Source organism: Oryx dammah, unplaced genomic scaffold (genome assembly GCF_014754425.2).
Source record: "Oryx dammah isolate SB20612 unplaced genomic scaffold, SCBI_Odam_1.1 HiC_scaffold_22, whole genome shotgun sequence".
NCBI lineage: Eukaryota > Metazoa > Chordata > Mammalia > Artiodactyla > Bovidae > Oryx > Oryx dammah.
In genome coordinates this window covers 35,154,136-35,167,256 of record NW_024070206.1, presented here as the reverse complement: position 1 = coordinate 35,167,256, position 13,121 = coordinate 35,154,136, and positions in this window count along the sequence as shown.

The window sequence follows — 13,121 nt, the reverse complement described above, 5'->3', positions numbered from 1 at the left end:
ATCAAACTGCCATAGACGCAAGCAGAGTATCAGCCAGTCTACATCCTCCTCCGGCCCTTCATTCATCAGATGATGCCCCAGCCAAACTGTCCACTCCTTTTCCCTGTACATACTTGGAGTTCCCCTGCTCTATTTTTCTCCCTACTCTCCGCTTGGTCTGGTGAACTTTCCTTTCAATCTCTAGCCAGAAGAAAATTGAGTAAAATATCAGGTTTTTGGAGTAAAAGACCTGAGATCAAACCCACGTCTTGTCATTGTGTGAGCCTGAGCAAGTTTTACCTCATTTGATTTTTTTTTTTTCTAATTTGTCAGTGGTTGACATGATATCTACTCTGTAGGATTAGTGCAAGAATGAAAAATATAGGTAAGGTAAATACTTCAATCTTTGATAAAAATGGTATCTTTTACCTAATTTCTTAAGTATGTTTTAAATTTTAAGCATTCTTTGCTGCCCTTATTTGAAGTAATGTTGAGGAAAAAGAATAAGCTTTGGATGAAAAAAAAAAAGTACTTTCAATTCTGGCTTTTGTATTCACTTGTGATGTGCCTCAGTCAAGTATTAGGTTGGTCAAAGAGTTTGTTCATGGTTTTTTTCATAATATCTTAACTTATTGGAGCTCACTGACTTGTCTGTAGAAAGTACGAACCTGTACTTCATACTGTTTAACTTAATATTCTGAATGAAATGACATGCAAAAAAATGCCTGCCAGAGTTTCTTTCCTTTCCTTGTTTGAACACTTATAACACTTTGTACATATATCTCTTATGACATTTGAGAAGTTCTAGGTTAATTGTGGACTTACTTAGAAAATTTTACCTTTCTTTAGGATAAGAACTGAGTTGTTTTCATGTTTTTATCTTAATGCTCTGCTTTGAATATATATGCTAGAGGTAATTTTGTATATAAATATAAGAAGTAAGCATTCACTCAGTCATGTCTGACTCTTTGCGACCCCATGGACTGTAGCCCTTCAGGCTTCTCTGTCTATGGAATTCTCCAGGCAAAAGTACTGGGGTGGGTTGCCATAAGAAGTAAGTAACATAACAGTTATGACTAAATTTTGCTAAACTTACTTTATCAAATTAGAAGACAGTGTTCAAAATTCTGAGACCTAAGAAGTGTGAGCAAATATGTTTCAATGGAAGGAGAGCAAGGAGTGAAATTAATGATGGTTTTCCCACAAGGAAATTCTAAGGGGAGTTTAAAGTCACAGCACAATTGAAGAGGAACAAAACTGGTGCAAGAGAAAGGGTGGTGAAGAATAAGATACATGGTACTAAAGGCTACAGGACCCCTGTTTCTCTTTAGCTACTGAGGCCCCATCTACTCCTCTGTCCTGTACTTTGCTTAGTCGCTCAGTTGTGTCCGACTCTTTGCGAACCCATGGGCTGTAGCCCCATCAGGTTTCTCTGTCTATGGGGATTCCTCAGGCACGAATACTGGAGTGGGTTGCCATGACCTCCTCCAGGGGATATTCCTGACCCAGGAATCAAATCAAGGTCTCCTGCATTGCAGGCAGATTCTTTATCAGCTGAGCTACCAGGGAAGCCCCTTCTACTCCTCTAAACTTCACCAAAATGTCTTTACTCTTTTTATGAGGGTGGCTTAATCCCGTTTTGCCAGGCTAGGACATGGGTTGAAATTGCCAGAAGCAGATTGAGGTGTGGATTGAAAGGTGAGAGATTCATTAAGAAAATGCTTCATGGGAAATTGGAAGAGAATAGGGAAAGCCAGGCTGGGGAGGGTTATGACTGGAGAATCCAAGCAAGGTACCATCTCAGGTAAATTTCTGAGAAAAGAAAAAAAAGGGCCTCATTCTGGTCTTGCGAGGGCTTTTGGAAATGTTATTCCTCTGTGTTGTTTTGACTTGAGGTGAGGGAGATATAAATTCCCAGGTGCTTCCTGATCCCTGTACAAGGCAGGCAAGGAAAGCTCTGGTAACCAGAGGGCAGTCTTCCAAAAAAAAATTGCACAGGCTGAGTTTTGGAAACAAAACCACAAAATGTGACTACTTCCTGCCCCCACCTCACCCCCCATATACACATCTAAGCTCTCTGGGCAGAGCATCAGCGTTTTCCAAAACACCAGCTAAGGTGAGTGAGAACTGTGATATCATTACCTTGCATTACTACTACTGTGGGAATGAAGAACTCTTAGGTGCTTATCTTTTGCTCCTCTCATGATTACTGTGACAGCTTGAATGTATGGCATCCATGATCAAAAACACCAAAGAGAAGAGTGAGTACTCCTGGGAGGAATGCTTTTGAAATTGAAGAAAAATATGTCTTTAGGCTGAGAGAATTCAGATGATTGCTATTCAAAATCTGGTATTTTAAGAATCAGTTCTGGAACACTAGGCCATTTAATGGGCTTTGAGTTTAGGCTTCAGAACCTTAAGATTCTATTCAACTTGTGACCCCCTTCAAGGCATAAATCATCCGTGGGGCTTGGTCTGAAGTATCAGTGCAAACTCCACAGTCGTTTAATTTACATCAAGGATACGTGCCCATTTTAGTCACCCATTTTTTACAGGCTTACTCCATTATTTACAGGAAAGGAAGTACTATGAGTAGACGTAGGAGCAAAGTGTGGTAGTGGCCTCATAGCCAAAGGAGCCCTTGTGAGTTAATACTGGCAGGAATGCTTCAGAGACACCAAAGAAGTTAGTACCTGTTTTGCAGCCTTTTTCTCTGGGCTTTAATTTTGAAGCAGAGCATTAGCATTGACATTTTTGAGTTGATAGGTATTTTTCTGGATATTCTTTGGGGATTTCAAGTAGGCTAAGAAGCCTTTCTGAAGGATGGGGAAATGAAACTTTTGTATTTTTATTTCTATTGTAGCTATTCTTGAGAAAATTAGCTCTATGTCAAGACAACAGGACAAACAATGTACGATTATGTTCCTGAATCTCAAAGCAGCCTTCCGACAAAGAGTGCTCTGTGTCATGCATCCATGTGCCGCCCAAATGATTCATTTTTCTTAGTGGCACTTCAAACTTTATTTTTCTGGGCTCCAAAATCACTGCAGATAGTGATGACAGCCATGAAATTAAAAGACACTTCCTCCTTGGAAGGAAAGTTATGACCAACCTAGATAGCATATTGAAAAGCAGAAACATTACTTTACCAACTAAGGTCCGTCTAGACAAGGCTATGGTTTTTCCAGTGGTCACGTATGGATGTGAGGGTTGGACTGTGAAGAAGGCTGAGCGCCGAAGAATTGAGGCTTTTGAACTGTGGTGTTGGAGAAGACTCTTGAGAGTCCCTTGGACTGCAAGGAGATCCAACCAGTCCATTCTGAAGGAGATCAGTTCTGGGTGTTCATTGGAAGGAATGATGCTAAACTGAAACTGCAGTACTTTGGCCACCTCATGCGAAGAGTTGACTCATTGGAAAAGACCCTGATGCTGGGAGGGATTGGGGGCAGGAGGAGAAGGGGACGACAGAGGATGAGATGGCTGGATGGCACCACTGACTCGATGGACGTGAGTCTGAGTGAACTCCGGGAGTTGGTGATGGACAGGGAGGCCTGGAGTGCTGTGATTCATGGGGTCGCAAAGAGCTGCACATGACTGAGCGACTGAACTGACTGATCAACTGACCCAAGATTAGCTAGAATAAATTAATAATATTAGCCTTCATGAAAATCTATAATGTTAAAGACATATTTCTTCTAGGGAAGCAGTAAAATGGAATAGCTTATAACTTTCTAAAGGTGGAATTTTCATGATGACAAGTTGACAAGCTCCTTAAAGAATCAGTAGTGTTGGACTTCCCTGGTGGTATACAGTGGATAAGAATCTACCTGCCAATGCAGGGGACATGGGTTTAATCCCGGGTCTGAGAAGATTCCACATTCTGCAGGGCAACTAAGCCCATGCTTCAGAACTACTGAGCCTGAGCCCTATAGCCCATGAGTGTCAAATGCTGAAGCGCATGCACCCAGAGCCTGTGCTCGACAACAAGAGAAGTCACTGCAAGGAGAAGCCCACACATGACAACCAAGAGTAACCTTTGCTCTCCACAACTAGAGAAAGCCCGTGTGCAGCAACAAAGACCCAGCACAACCAAAATTTAAAAAATAGATAGATTATATTAGAAAAATCAGTGGAGTATATTGTGAAAACCCAACATGTACAAGGTTTTTGGTATTGTTAAGGCTCAGCCTTAGCACCTAACACCTAAAAAATGAAAGATTTAGTCATGCAAGAGCCAAAATAAAAAGTGTACCCTTTAGCTGTAGACTCAAACTCCACATAACAAGCATATAAATTCATTCCCATGTGAGACAATCATTTCACAAAGAGCTAAGAGCAAATGATTTCTTTCTTTATGCTCATGACTTTGGGACATGGTTTCAACATTTAATTACTTCTGTCTTTTTCCTTAGCAAATTGTTTGCAAAATCACACTTGTAAGAAGGAAAATAATTTCCATAACTGCAAAGAGCTCATGGCAAAAACATCAGGTGGATATAAAGATTGAAGAACTCATCCACTTCCCTCTTCAGGAGAGGAGTATTTAAGTGTGAAGACATTTTAATTCTCATATTATTGGGGGTACCCAAAAAGCAAAGGAGAAAAGGAAAGATATAAGCATCTGAATGCAGAGTTCCAACAAATAGCATGGAGAGATAAGAAAGCCTTCCTCAGAGATCAAAGCAAAAAAAAAAAATAGAGGAAAACAACAGAATGGGAAAGACTAGAGATCTCTTCAAGAAAATTAGAGGTACCAAGGGGATATTTCATGCAAAGTTGGGCTGAATAAAGGACAGAAATGGTATGGACATAACAGAAGCAGAAGATATTAAGAAGAGGTGGCAAGAATACACAAAAGACCTGTACAAAAAAGATGTTCATGACCCAGATAATCATGAAGGTGTGATCACTCACCTAGAGCCAGACATCCTGAAATGTGAAGTCAAATGGGCCTTAGAAAGCATCACTATGAACAAAGCTAGTGGAGGTGATAGAATTCCAGTTGAGCTATTTCAAATCCTGAAAGATGATGCTATGAAAGTGCTGCACTCAATATGCCAGCAAATTTGGAAAACTCAGCAGTGGCCACAGGACTGGAAAAGGTCAGTTTTCATTCCAATCCCTAAGAAAGGCAATGCCAAAGAATGCTCAAACTACTGCACAATTGCATTCACCTCACATGCTAGTAAAGTAATGCTCAAAATTCTCCAAGTCAGGCTTCAACAATACATGAACCGTGAATTGCCAGATGTTCAAGCTGAATTTAGAAAAGTCAGAGGAACCAGATATCAAATTACCAACATCTGCTGGATCATGGAAAAAGCAAGAGAGTTCCAGCAAAACATCTGTTTCTGCTTTCTTGACTATGCCAAAGCCTTTGACTGTGTGGATCACAAGAAACTGTGGAAAATTCTTCAAGAGATGGGAATACCAGACCACCTGACCTGCCTCTTGAGAAACCTGTATGCAGGTCAGGTCAGGAAGCAACAGTTAGAACTGGACATGGAACAACAGACTGGTTCCAAATAGGAAAAGGAGTACGTCAAGGCTGTATATTGTCACCCTGCTTATTTAACTTATATGCAGAGCACATCATGAGCAACGCTGGGCTGGAAGAAGCACAAGCTGGAATCAAGATTCCCGAGAGAAATATCAATAACCTCAGATATGCAGATGACACCACCCTTATGGCAGAAAGTGAAGAGGAACTAAAAAGCCTCTTGATGAAAGTGAAAGAGGAGAGTGAAAAAGTTGGCTTAAAGCTCAACATTCAGAAAACGAAGATCATGGCATTCGGTCCCATCACTTCATGGGAAATAGATGGGGAAAGAGTGGAAATAGTGTCAGACTTTATTTTTTTGGCCTCCAAAATCACTGCAGATGGTGACTGAATCCATGAAATTAAAAGACACTTTCTCCTTGGAAGAAAAGTTGTGACCAACCTAGACAGCTTATTAAAAAGCAGAGACATACTTCACTCTGTATAATCGTATGTCTCTGCTTTTTAATATGCTGTCTAAGTTGGTCACAACTTTTCTTCCAAGAAGAAAGTGTCTTTTAATTTCATGGATTCAGACACCAAACAGCATACTAACACATATATATGGAATTTAGAAAGATGACAATGATGACCCTGTATGTAGGACAGCAAAAAAGACACAGATGTGTATAGCGGACTTTTGGACTCAGAGGGAGACGGAGAGGGTGAGATGATTTGGAGGAATGGCATTGAAACATGCATAATATCATGTAAGAATCAAATCGCCAGTCTATGTCCGATGCAGGATATGGCATGCTTGGGGCTGGTACACGGGGATGACCCAGAGAGATGTTGTGAGGAGTGGGGTGGGAGGGGGGTCCATGTTTGGGAATGCATGTACACCCGTGGTGGATTTATGTCAATGTATGGCAAAACCAATACAGAATTGTAAAGTAAAAATAAATAAATAAATAAATAAAAGGAAAAATTAAAAAAAAATAAAATAAAAAGCAGAGACATTACTTTACCAACAAAGGTCCGTCTAGTCAAGGCTATGGTTTTTCCTGTGGTCATGTATGGATGTGAGAGTTGGACTGTGAAGAAAGCTGAGCGCCGAAGAATTGATGCTTTTGAACTGTGGTGTCGGAGAAGACTCTTGAGAGTCCCCTGGACTGCCAGGAGATCCAACCAGTCCATTCTAAAGGAGATTAGTCCTGGGTGTTCTTTGGAACGAATGATGCTAAATTTGAAACTCCAGTACTTTGGCCACCACATGCAAAGAGTTGACTCATTGGAAAAGATTCTGATGCTGGGAGGGATTGGGGGCAGGAGGAGAAGGGGATGACAGAGGATGAGATGGCTGGATGGCATCACCGACTTGATAGACGTGAGTTTGAGTGAACTCCGGGAGTTGATGATGGACAGGGAGGCCTGGTGTGCTGCGATTCATGGGGTCGCAAAGAGTCAGACACGACTGAGTGACTGAACTGAACTGAACTGAACTGAACCTACAGAAATGTAAGGAAAATTAATTTCTTTTGTTTAAGCCACCCATTCTTTGGTATTTTGTTTTGGTTGCCAAAGTAGCTAACACAGACCTCAGGCCACTAGGGGACAGATTGCAAATCTCTCACCCATAGGACTCTATGGGAGTTATCAGAGGCTTCAGGGAGAGACAGACAGAATGACTCACTTGATTAGTTGAATCTTATGGAATCTTTTCAAAAGTGATGCCCCTTTAAAATTCTGTTTCCTGCATTCTCCAAAAAAAAAAAAATTCAAAAATCAAAAAGTTCTAACCACTAGCTTTCACTGCATAGGAAGTGATTGAAATGTTTTCTTCCTCATTTTTGTGCTTAGATACTTAGATTTTGAAAAGGACAAGGGTAAAGATAAAAGTTTTATAGCCACATAACAAATGCTATGAAGTGAGGACCAAAATTAATTACAAAGAACTTCAAGGAATCCAAATTTAGAAATTCAGGATGCTTTTCCATCATACTTTATTTCCTTTTAGCTGTATATTTGTGTGTGTGTGTTGTGTGTGAATGTTGACCCGAAGTTGAGATATGGATTACAGTTGACATCCTCTTATAATTGCTTAGGGGTAGGTGCCAGTTGTGACATAGTTTTATTACTTGGTTTTGGACATATTTAGATACACCTATATATTTTTCTCCTTTTTAATGGAGTTATATAACCTGTTGTCACAAGCCATGTTAAGTGTAATTGCCATTGAAAATGTCTGTAAAGAATTACCCCATGATCTGGCATTAAATGAAAAAGTTACTATCTACTCAGGAAGGCATGAAAAATGATCAGTGGGGGTAAATTTGATATTTGTGAAACAAATGTTCATAACTAGAAAAAGGACTATAATTCATCATTTTCTTGCAAAGCAGCAGCCAAATATTCACAGGATCTCAGGGAAAAAGATATCCTCAAGAAGCTGTTTAACTTTTGTTTTTAAGATCAGTAGTAGAATATTGCTCACCACAGTGTAGCGAAAGTCAGAAGCCTTTCTCAAAACTCCAGAGTAGAGGAAGAGTTAGTGTGACTATTTCCTGCATTAATTAAGACAGTTGTTAAAACACTAAGTTATCCTTTAATTGGCACTATTTTGTCCTTATTGTTGGTATAGGTATAAAAAAATGGTGTAGCTTATAGTGAATGGCTTAAGGTAAACGAAATACATGAAATAAACCCAACCAAAGAATTATGCATTTCAGAAGTTAATCTCTTTGATTTTTGTAGTGTTATTTTGTGATATATAGAGTAGTGAGTAGAAAGTTTTTGATTCTTTTGAGGAATAATATTCTTCTTGTGAAAAGCCATGACAAGGCTTTTTGCTTGTTGAATTTAACACCTGTTTAACCATGTATATTTCTCATATGTGAAAAAAAAAATTTATGAACAGCCAGTATGCTCCTGCAAGATTAAACCAAGTTTGATGTTCCATTTCTTTATTCAAAAAGATATCTTGGATTTCCCTTTTGAATTGGTTTCATAAAGATAACTGCCCTAAAATAGGGTCATATATACAATTGCTTCAGGCAATTAAACCTGCAGTTTATTATTGTGCAAAGTTCAATATCTAATCTATTTCTGTTGTAGAACTTATTTAGCCATATGTTAGTCTAGGAGCAGCCTTGAAATTTCATTTCAGTAAACTTCAGAAGGGTGATCGCAAGCAAAGTTTTACTTGTCATTGATGGGTAATCAAGAGATAGTCCAACAGTTTGTCACACTCTGGGCAGGATTTTGGATCATCTAGAGGGGTCTTCTATCTTTACAAACAAAGGTTAAAGAACAGGCCTCTTTCACTTCAAAATTTGTCAAGAGGGCAAGTAGCATGGTAACTGTTCTTAACATACATCAAAACAAATAAACACAACAATAAAAACAGGACACAAGGAAAATCTGGGAGGTGTTAAATCTATTCATGACCTTGACTGTGGTGCTTGTATATGTTCAAATTCATTACATTGTACACATTACAATATTTGCAGTTTTTGTATATCAATTATACAACAATTAAGCTATTAAAACCAGATCTACTATCATCTCTTTTTTTTTTTTACCATACATAGAACCCAAGCTGATAATTCACTGTTATTTTGTTTCAGTTATAAGGAATATTTCTTCATCCCTCCACTTGAATTAATCTATAAAACAATTTTAGTTGAGATTTGAAACATCAGTGACTTAGAGTGTACTAAGAAACAGAAATCTATTTTTGGATGCCTTTTCTCTTGTAAAACATAAAAAGGGAAGTTGGCAGTCCACTCAGGCCTTGATTAAATACAGCTCTGATTCGATAAGGAAAGAAAACCTTTACTTGATGAAATTCTTCTGTAAAGGTATTTCCTTTCTTATATTACTAAGGAATTTTGATTTTATTTTTCAGCCATGTAGTTAGGATGTAGTTTGATTCCTTTGAGAACTATTGGGATCTTTTCAGAAAATTCTGTATTATGTTCAGAAATTTTACTTTCTTTTAGAAACCAAAGGTGATACAAAATAATTAATCAATAGATGATAAATCACTGTTGACTAGATTTTCAGGAGTACATTTTACTTTTTGTTTCTATTTTTTCTTATATTTCAATGGGCCAAGTATTTGTATGTAAGCACACATATTCATATAGTTACACAATGCTTTGCATATAATTGTTCCTACAGAGTTAATAACTGATTAAAAGAATTTATGGATTCACTTTTTGTATAGGAACGTAAGCAGATGTCATACATATCAGTATGGCCTTGGCACATAACAAATTGTAATAAAACTATATTCTTATCTGAGAGTTAACTGAAAATAGGCCTGAAGAATGAGCCCCCGGGCCAGAACAACAACAACAAAAAAAATCTATGCATTTAGAAGGATAGAACTTCAAATCAGAGACACACACTTCCATAGAATATCAGCTTTATCAGGGTAATACCTTTTGTTTTTAGTTTGCTTTTTTCCAAACCTCAGAGGAGGACAATTCTTTCATGACTGTTCCCTTTCTGCCACATCTAAAGTATTTTAACCTATGTTATGCTCCCCTAACCTGCTACATTCCACCTATAACAATACTTATCATGCCTAATTATGAACACTTGTCTATTTTTATGTATCATCTTTAGTCTGTAATCTCCATTAGGGCAGGAACTATGCCTATATTTGTTGTCATTTTATCTAAGCACCACAATATATGGAAACATGAAGAAACAGAATATGTATTTATTGAATGTATAACTAAGTGAGTAAATACATTCTTTACTTAATATTTCTTCCCTTAAAAAATCAATCATGTCTTTAACATCTTTGTACTGCTTGCTACAACAAGGTGTTTTTTAATGAAGTGAATGTTCTATGAAAGGATCAAGTTGATAAGCCTCTTGCCCTTTCAAAATCCTATGAAATGGCAGAATAAACCCATATCATGATAAAGCAAGAAAGAAAGCCATGTTGAGGAGTTCCTGAAAGCTAGAAAGCAGGTACGGTTAGATATAATGAGAAACAGACCTGGAAGCAGTTGCAAGCAATAGGGGGAGAGGCTTAAGTAGGAGAGTTGAGTGGAGAGGGAGTCACTTGGAGCCACTTTGCCTAGGGAGTTTCACAGGCTACCTCTCCTTAGACTGAGTGGACTAGGTAATTTGGCCAAAGATTAAAGCATTGAGTGGGATACTTGGACTAAGTTGTAGGGGATACTGCAAGGTTACTGCTAAGTACCTTGAGTCAGGGCAGGGGGATCCTGCCGATACCCCGAAGACCAGACTTATCCGCATCTCCCACATAGCCTGTTGAAAAAGCATTTTCAAAACCAAAAATAAACTGTCAGTAAGTGTTTGAATTATAGCAAAGTATTAATACAATTAAAGTAAGATATCAAACTTGAGAAAATGGAATTTGTGATATCCATAGGATAACAATACACAGCAAAATCAGATAAATGTGAAAACATTACATTTAGGAGATCTTGAAAAATTTTAAATTATTTTACAAAAGTAACAAATGTTCCATGTGGTAAGTAGATTTCTAGAGTGACCCTCTCGCCCTGGTTTCTCTGTAATCTCAGGAACTGGTGCTTATGCTGTTGATGGCAAAGAGGATTTTGCAGATTCAATTAAGGTTACTAAGCAGTTACTTTTGAATTAATCAAAAGGAAGATTATCCAAGTGGTTGAAGTTCAATCATATGAGCCCTTTAAAAGTAGAGCTTTTTCTCCAGCTGGAGGCAGAAGAATAAGCCAGGACTCAGTGGAGCATGAATAGGCCTCGGTCCACCATTGGTGGCTTAAGCATGTGGGTAGAAAGCTTTGTGGAAAGGACTAGAGAAGTGATCCTGGGGTGCCAGACAGGCTGTTAACTGACATTCATAAAGGAAATAAGGACTTTAAACTTATAGCCATGAGGAACTGGATTCTGCCAAGTTGGATGAGCTTTAAAGCAGATTACTACTCAGTGCCTCCATAGGCAGAAAATTCCATTTTCTCAAGTGTTGTCTAACAAGAGCTTTTATCCTGGCTGATACTTTTATTTCAGCCTTATGAGACCCTAAGAAGAAAAGCTGAAGTGTATGTCAGCTATTTTTCTAGATTTTCATGACTTAAAGCAAAGCCATTTAGGATATACTGTTATTGCCACCACTGTTCCCTACAGTTTAACATACTGTTAATGGATTTACTCTGAACACTGAAGACTTGAGTTTTGCCTGTAGAATTGACCAAAATCAGCTGACATACACTTCAGATCACAAAGTGCCTACTAACTAACCAACAAGTCATTTTGCTAAAGCTGAATGGTATTCTATTTCCTTAACAATTGAAAAGAAAATATATCTTCCATAAGATGCTGCAGTTTATACCTATATATATATATACATATATATAGTTTGTTTTATCCAAATTAACATGCATGTTTATGCATAAGATATTCTACATATTATCCTTTGTTCCTAAAATGACTGGAAACACATCTTAAATTTAACCTGAGACTTGGAAGCTATATGTTTTTTTTTTAATTAATTAATTTATTTTTTAGTTTTTTCAAGAAAATCTGTATTCTTATTGCCTACTATTTTGGTTTGGACACTTTTCATCTTTTAAACTTCAATACTGTCATATAACGAGTTTTCTTGCTCCAAGTTTTGCTACTCTAATCTTTATCTTACATGAATACAGAAGACTTTTTCTAAAAGGCCAATCTTGTTATTTTACTCCCCATTGAATGGCTACTATTTGACTGGAGGAAAGTTAAACTTTCTACCTTGGCTAGAACTGGCTTTTGCATTCCTTTCAGTCCTCACTCCTCATCATTTTCAGAATTGTATCCCAGGCTACAAAAGCTCTCCAAAGTCATCATGCTTCTCCTTATTATTGCCTCCTTCTGTGGAATATTCAAGCTCCACTCTGGTCCCACGACTTTTTTGTCCTTCCTGACCTGTATGTCTGGCAAGATCCTTAGTCTTTTAAGTTTCAGTTCATGCACCACACTCTAGAAAAATATATGATGAAATAGCTTGTTTCTAAAAGAATCTTAGCCATAACTTTCTCTATAGATTTGATATGCACTGTATTTATAACATTGTATAATTTATAATTTCATTTATAATTTTATAATATATTCCCCATTCCACATGGCTGCTGTAACTACATGATTTAGCAATCATGATATCATACAGTTACCATCATAAAAAGTTAGTCAAACATGACCAACTAATGAATATACTTATTTATGTGAGAGCATTTACATGTGGGAGTAATTGTTACCGCAATGGGACCCTATAGATGTCTTAATGATTAGGAGGTATCTATCAAATATCAGCAAAATAATAGAATGAATATTCATTATGATAAAAAAGCAATACTAATATCAAACAATTACATAGCACTTTCAATATGCTTAGGCACAATCTAAGCACTTTATGTGTATTGACTTTTTGAAGTCTCTGAATTCCATTCTCTTACTCTCTAAATTCCATTCTCTTACTTGAAGATACAATTCTGTGGCATTCATCAGTTTAAACGTAGTACTTTGAATAGTACTAGGGCTTTCCTGATAGCTCAGTTGGTAACGAATCCACCTGCAATGCAGAAGATCCCGGTTTGAGGTTTGATTCCTGGGTCGGGAAGATCCCCCTGGGGAAGGGAAAGGCTCCCCACTCCAGTATTCT